An 8263-nucleotide genomic window follows, 5' to 3' on the forward strand; every position below is an offset into this window, starting at 1 on the left:
GCGGCGGCGGCATTCCCGAGCCCAGGCAGCACCGGGAAACGGGCTCTGCGCGCTCGCTTGCCCTTTGGCGCGCTTGGTTGGCAGTCCTGGGCAGAGCATGAGGAAAGACAGTGGAGGCACATGCGCGTGCTTTACAAGATTCTCAGAAAAACAGCGAAGTTTCTGAATGCAGGCATCCGAGCATATTTTACTTACAGGTGCACGGTTCAGGTTCTATCCATGGGCATGCAAACTGCGTCTTTCTCCTCCAAGGGTAAAGCGATCGCAACCGGGCTTGGCCCCGGGGGCTCTCCTGCTAGTCGCACGCAAGTCTGAAGAGCAGAACTGGGGGTAAAGGGAGAGCCAGGATCGCCGTACGATCGCAGAGCCGACTGCTCAACGCTTTGCCAGTCACGGACGGTGGTCTGTCCCACTCTAGGGAGGGAGGCATGCTGGGTGGTACCCGCGATGTCCGGGGGAACAACGCCCGAGGCCTAAACCAGCGGAGGCTGTAGAGATGGAAGGGGTAGGACCTTTAACAGGAGAAGGAAAGTGAGGAAACAGGACTTAGAGTCTGGATGGATCTGCAAACAGCGTGCACTCACAGAATGCACACCGTAGCTTGCCTAACGTGGATGTCCTTGTCTTTCCCCAAGCTAGTAAGCTGGGAGCAGTAGAATTTCTGCTTATTTGTTTGTTTTTATTTGTGGTCAGTGGGATGGGATCCAGAAGATGAACATAAGTTTGGTTTTGGACAAGAATTTTTAGACACGTATGGGACAGCCTCCTGGAAACCTCTGATAAGCACTGTGATCCATGGCCCTGGAAGTCTGCAGAGACCTCAGATCTAGAGATTCTGATTTTTGTATGTACGCAGAAGAGAGTGCCCATGAAAAATAGACGGGATTTGTTGCTCTTCCAGGGCTGAATCATAAAGACATTTCTATTCTTTTCTTTTTAAGATTCTGTTTATTTGAGAGGGAGAGAGCAAGCACGAGTGGAGGAAGGAGCAGAGGGAGAGAAGCAGACTCCCCACTGAGCAGGGAGCCCGAGGACCCTGGAATCATGACCTGAGCTTAAGTCAAGAGTCGGTTGCTTAACCAACTGGGCCACCCAGGCGCCCCATAAGGACATTTCTTAACCAATCCTCCAAGTTCTTTCTTGGTCTACTCTCCTAATGAGCAGGCCGACTTGGAACCCATGTGTTGAAGATGGTGAGCCACACACTGAAAGGAGCTGGGTCCTTGACCTGTTGATTGAAGGAACACCCCCCATTGATCAGGAACCCCCATTCTCTACTGTGTGTGTACAAGAAATACATTTCTGCTTAAGTCATTACATATTTGGGGGGTTGTTTTGGTTTTACAGCAGTTAGCACGATCTTAACTAATTCATCTTTAATCTGTAGATTCATGGCCCTTGATTCTAGGAACGTATTTTAAAATATTTCTTTGATAATTTTCTTTTTGTTCTTTCTTCTTCTTTTCTTCTGTCTTCTCATTCTCTTCCTTCTCTTGTTTAGAATTCCTATTAGTTGGTTGTTGAACTACCTGGAATCATCTCTGAATGTCTTCACTTTCCATTTCTGTGTCTTTTTGTTATACTGTAAGAGAAATTTCCTCAGCTTCAGAGAGCCATCCCCACGTGGAACTTGCTCATGGAAAGCTCCTTTTCCAAGGAGGAAAATAGGAGCTCATGATTCTACCCTCCCTGCCCTTCTGCTACTCAGGCTCCAAGTTAGGGGAAGAGAGAAGGGGGTTCTTAGAAATCCCTGTCCAGACAACTAGGTATTTTTATTTCTGACTTGATTCATTTTGACTCTTTCTGCATCTGTGAAAGTATTCAGCAAGTACTGAAGGTACTGAGGGAATTCAGATCATTCTGGAATTCTTCCAAATAACTTCTTTATTATTTCCTTCTTCTTACATAAACACTTGTTGAAATCGCTTTCCAAGCCCAAATTGGAGCCACTCCTGCCAGGGGGTGCCATGTCAGCAAACTGAAATTTAGGTAAATTCCACATCCCTGTGGATGACCTTGATCTGCTTGGCCAGAACTGCAGAGTATCCAGTCATTCCCCACATGCCCGGCCAGCTCTGGGCCTCCTCGCCCCAAACAAGGCTGATGTGGCCCCAGCCCATCAGCAATTTTTTTTTGTTTTTCTCTTCCTTGTTCTTTATTCTTTATGCTATAAAAGTTTCCTGTCTTTTAGCCCATTTTGCAGTTCTCTGAAAGGAGACTGTCCGTTTCATGAAGTGTTAAAGTTCGTTTGTATCACCTAAATGGTTTTCTTTCGTCATTTTTTAAACACTAGAAAAGCAAGGATCAGCCACCATCTTGAATTCAGCAAGAGCTCCTAGGCTGCAGGCTCCCGCGAGCTTCAGGTCACAACTTCCCTCACCGGCCAAGGTTCTTTTTCACTCTTTCTTCTCACAATGCTGTGGAAGAATGAAAATGCAGTTCATATATGAAAAAACTTCAGGGGCTCCTGGGTGGCTCTGTGGGATAAGCATCTGACCCTTGGTTTCATCTCAGGTCATGATCTCAGGGTCATGAGATTAAGCCCTACGTTGAGGGCTCCCCACTCAGTGCAGCTTCCTTGGGATTCTCTCTCCCTCTCCCCTGCTCTCTGTCTCTCAAATAAATACATCTTAAAACAAAACAAAAACCTTCAAGGATTTCCCAAATGTAATAACAGTTTGAAAAATATGCTTGGCATTGCCATCAGATGTGAAGCAAAACAAACAAACAAACAAAAAACAAAAAAACACTTTTCTAAACTATAGTTAAAAAATAATTTAACCATGTTAGAAGACTGAATTATCTATTTCTCTCTATAGAAAATAATGCTACAAAACTGTTATTATATGAAAGGTTATAAAAAATAATGCAGCTAAATAATGTAGAAGAAACATAGAGGTATATTAATAAGTTAACTTTTTGTGACGTTTGTGGAATTCATCAGCTTTTTAAAATTTGTAATTTGTTTCAATTTGTTTTCTTATTCTAAATAAATATTTACTTTCATAGCTAATTTTGTATTCACGTTTTTATATTTTTTTCTTAAAGATGGCCCCAATATTATATAAGCTTTGGGTTCCGTGAGACATGGATCTGATCTGCCACTGAATTTTAAAAATCACACATCTTGGGATGTCTGGGTGGCTCAGTTGGCGTCTGCCTTCGGCTCAGGTCATGATCCCAGGGTCCTGGGACTGAGCCCTGCATCCTCCCTGCCCAGTGGGGGGCCTGCTTGTCCCTCTCCCTGCTCTTATGCTCTTGCTCTCTCTCTCCCTCTCAAATAAATAAATCTTTTTTAAAAAATAAAAATAAATAAAAATCACGCATGTTTACCCCAAACATTATTACCCCAAGCAAACATTATGACTGATATAGATATATCAGGAATGGAGACATTGAGCTCTGTGATGGCCGAGTGCTGAGGTGTTGGGCTTGAACTCTACTGGGGCTCCCCTCGGCAAGCTCGAGTCCTGCTCACAACAGCTTCGCTTTCTAACCTAGCTGCTGCTAAGAGTTATTCATGGCCGCGGTACCACTAATTGTCTGTGTTGGAAAAGACAACATTAGTACCATGGCAGCAAGCCCCTTCCTTGTGCCCAGGACTGCTTGGCAAGATAAGGGCATATGGCCGATTTGAATCTCAGCATTCTGACCTCAGTCTTGACTTTCTTTTCTTGCTAGAGAAGAACATTCTCCAAACTGAGGTACTCCAACTTGAAATAATTTCCTATTGGACAATTCTGTAACCCAAAAAGAAAATACGTCTGAAGTTATTTGGTTTTCAGGGAACTTGAGCTGCTCCTAATTATCCCCAACTCATTCCATCAGTTTTTGAGTGCCTTATCTGAGCAGCTTCAAATCTTGCATAGAATCCAAAACATATTCAGGATATAGTAACAATTTTCAGAAACCCTTGAGCAGCTGGTCAAAGAAAAGCAATGTGGTCACCTAAAATGATGGCAGGCTTTGAATAATACACTTCCAATATCATTTAAACTGTTTTGCAGTATATTTTTAAAAATTAAGTTTTCCTCATAGGGGAAGGGAAGGAAAAATAAAATAAGATGAAAATAGAGAGGGAGACAAACCATAAGAGACTCTTAACTCTAGGAAACAAACTGAGGGTTGCTGGAGGGGAGGGTGGTGGGGGGATGGGGTAACTGGGTGATGGGCATTAAGGAGGGCACGTGATGTGATGAGCACTGGGTGTTATATGCAACTGGTGAATCACTAAACTCTACCCCTGAAACTAATAATACACTATATGTTAACTAAATTGAATTTAAATTAAAAAAATATTTTTAAATAAGTTTTCCAATTCATTTAAAGTAGCTTGTGTAAACTTGACTCCAAAGCTTTCCAAAGCTGAATGAAAAGGAAACAAAAGACCAATCTCACTCATGTGTATTGTCACAAAAATTATGAATAAAATGTTGACATGTTAAAATGAACACCATATTGGACTAATATTTTTCTAGGAACATGAGAATGATTTATCATCAGGAAAAAATCACTATTAAGATGAATTAATAGCTTGAAGGAGAAAAAAATGAAATCCTCTCAGTAGGTGTCAAAAGGAATTTGGAAAAATTCAAAATCCAAATTGGTGCAGCTACTATGGAAAACAGTATAGAGGGTCCTCAAAAAATTAAAAACAAAACTACCATATGATCCAACAGTTCCACTTCTGGGTATTTATCCAAAGAAAGCAAAAACATGAATTTGAAAAGATATCTGCACCCCTATATTTATTGCAGCATTACTTACAATAGCCTATGTGTCCATTGACGGATGAATGGATAAAGAAAATGTGGTGTGTGTGTGTGTGTGTATGTGTGTGTGTGTGTGTGTATGAGTATTTTCCAGCCAAAAAGAGAAGGAAATCCTGCCATTTGTGAGAACATGGATGGACCCAGAGGTCTTTATGCTAAGTGGAATAAATCAGACAGACACAAATACCATTATGATCTCATTTATATGTAGAACCTAAAACAAAAAAAAACAACCCAAAACCCTCTTACATACAGAGAACAGATCAGTGGTTGCCAGAGTGGGGGCAAAATGAGCAAAGGGAATAAAAAGGTACAAACTTCCAGTTATAAGATAAATTAGTCCTGGGGATGTAATGTACAGCATGGCGACTCAAAAGGAAAAAAACTCAAAAATCAGAAACTTTCCCAGGCAGATTGGAGAAGATTGTTTCTATGCTTCCACCATATCCTAAAACTAAAAAGCAAGTGTTTTCTGAAGAGAATCAGATCGTCCATATGACTCCAAAGCCAACATCATATTTAAGGAATAATGTGGTCAGTCTAGTCTAACCAAGTACAAGAACAATGAAGGGAAGAAATCAGACAGAGAGACACAAATACTGTTATGATCTCATTTATATGTAGAACCTAAAACAAAACAACCCCAAACCCTCTTACATATAGAGAACAGATCAGTGTTCTACACCTACCCTACAAAATTGGGTTAGGGGAGATGTTAATGATGTCAAGATAGAAATCCAAGAGAATCCACTAAAGAGCTTAGACTTCAGAAGTTCAACGTGATATGATGAGCACTGGGTGTTATACACAACTAATGAATCATTGAACATTATATCAAAAACGATGATGTACTATACCTTGGCTAATTGAATGTAAATAAAAAAATAAATAATTTTTTTAAAAAGTTCAATATTATCGCCTATAGAACATGACCACCTGTTTCTAAAGAGTGCTACTTAATTGTCATGCAAAACTTCCCAGCTTGGATCTGCAAACCACCTTCAAATTTCTAAATTTCTTTGTTAGGGGGTATTAAGATTCTTTCTGTCTGTATTTTCACTCTTTGACCAAAAGATTATTAATAAAATCACAAACTCTAGCATGTTATTTGTCTTAGAATTATGTGTCAAATGGTTTTGTTTCTGCCTTTTGGGCCATAACAGATCTAGCAGGTCTATAGTTTGCTGAGCTGTACGTCAGCCCTTCTCCCCGCCCCCTACCCTCTCTACTCCCCCCATCACCCTTTCAGAGAAAAGCTCCCAGATTTGGAACCATAGGTTTCTGTTTCAGTGGAAAACAGAATTCCCTTGCCTCCCTAAGGACAGAGGGGCATGTCTTGGTCAACAAAAATGCAGAAACTTTTGTAGCCATGTGATTTATGAAATTGGGATTAGACAGAAAGATAGCTATAGATGTAAATATTATAATGTAGGGATGTTTTCCCCTTTTTTCCCCTTCCTTTTCATTTCCTTGTTTTCTCTCTGAAGTGTAAATTCTTTTTTTTTTTTAAAGATTTTATTTTTTTATTTGAGAGAGAGAATGAGATAGAGAGAGCATGAGAAGGGGGAAGGTCAGAGGGAGAAGCAGACTCCCCGCCGAGCAGGGAGCCCGATGCGGGACTTGATCCCGGGACTCCAGGATCATGACCTGAGCTGAAGGCAGTCGCTTAACCAACTGAGCCACCCAGGTGCCCTTGAAGTGTAAATTCTAAGATTTTAGCCCTAAAGTTACTTTTAAGACAGTGCAAATATGTTGATTTCTCATTATGAATGGGGGAAGGGAAATTTGTTAATCAGGCAAAGGAGGGGAAGGGGAGAGACAGAGAGACGTTAGGGCCGAATGTGAAGCTTTTTTTTCAGTGAGGTTTGTGGCAAGTGGGCCCAACCATTACTTTGGTCGCTGAAAACAGAGGACGCATTCCTCTTCTCTGTCCATCCAGCCCTCCCCAGGGCTCAGGCACCTTACCCTGATCAATGCTAGCAGTCTGGGAAGCCCATCTACTGAAAGATCGCCTTATGCAAAGAATCCACATAATGTTGAGTCACTGAAATAGTTCGGTTTGCAGGGCATTAGACTGAGGCTTGAAGTTCCATGGTCAGATCTTGCATTTCACTGAAATTATTTTCTCGTGGCCCTATTCCAAAAGTAATTGACTGAGGGTCCCCACTCCTTGCAGAAATAAATATTTTAGAGTGACAACATAAATTTTTCACGTTTTACCCAAGGGAAATTCAGGGCACTACCCCCAAAAATGGCAGAAGTGGGAAGGTCACTCTGACCTTCCTCCCACCCCTGAATTAAGTCATAAAACCACCAAGTGAGAGGCCCCTTCTCTATCCTGAGAGGAAAGGAGCGTCCTTATCTCAAGAAAACGAAGGGAAATCAAGAAGAATCCTAACAAACAGGCCTTGCTAAGCTTCGCCCAATTTACTACACTTACCTCATAGTTTTTGACCTATACTATTTCTCTCTGGCTGCCCACTCTTCATCAAACCCAGCATAAAAATACTCAGATTAAACCGTTTCTTATGGTCATCATTTCCTCATGAAGGCTCCCACATCACGCAAGACTTACATCTAATAAATTTGTATGCTTTCTTCCTGTTAATCTCTTTGTCCTTTTAATTTCTGGACACAGCCAGACACCCAAAGAGGGTCACTTTTTCCTCCCCTACACTGCCTTCCTAAAAGAGACAAAATATATATATTGTGTGTGTGTGTGTGGTGCGCAGCCGTTTCTATAATCCACGAGCTACTACGCCCGCCTTGCGCTCCTTCTGGGACACCCTCCGCGCCGCCGCGCATCTCTCCCTGGCCGGTGAGCTGGACCCCAGCCCTCCACAGCAGGCGCTCCAAAAATGCTAAGCCAAGGACTGGGCCAGAATGTGGGTTTTGCCTTAACCCCCAGGGAAGATACTGCTGGAGAAAACTGGGAGACATGGGAGACGTTGGCGAGAGAGACCCTCTCCGTGGGAGGGTGTGAGAGTGGAGGGGAGAATTCTGCTTTGACTTGGGTTTGCTTCAAACAACTCGTCATTCTCAAGGGACCCAAGCCATCGAGTCCGTGGACAGACGGGGGTTACTGCTTTACTTCTAGAGTTGGACGATTCACACCTCCCCTGTTCCACCCACTCCTGGTGGCTGTGAAGCTCTTCTCAAACCCCTGCTGCTCTGTGGACTAACCCGCAAACGAGCCAGGGGACACCGCCGCGTCGAGGACAGGGGACACTCCTTCTCCCGGGAGCTCACAGACGCGGAGTGGCCGGCCTTCCTCCGGGCTTGTGCGGCCTCCCGGGCCCTCAGCGTCCTCGAGGCCTCCAGGCAGCCCCGGGCCGGCCCCGGGCAGGTGGCAGCAGCAGCCCCGCACCTGCGCCACTTCTCCGAGCATCCGTCAACGCCTCGGTGGTGCTCCCCTCCAGCAGCCAGCCTCCCCTCTCTGACGTGCAGCTGGGCGTCCTCGCGGGCTCTGCGGGTCCGTGGCTCAGCTGGGC

The sequence above is a fragment of the Phoca vitulina genome, unplaced genomic scaffold, assembly GCF_004348235.1.
Source record: "Phoca vitulina isolate PV1807 unplaced genomic scaffold, GSC_HSeal_1.0 scaffold123, whole genome shotgun sequence".
Taxonomy (NCBI): domain Eukaryota; kingdom Metazoa; phylum Chordata; class Mammalia; order Carnivora; family Phocidae; genus Phoca; species Phoca vitulina.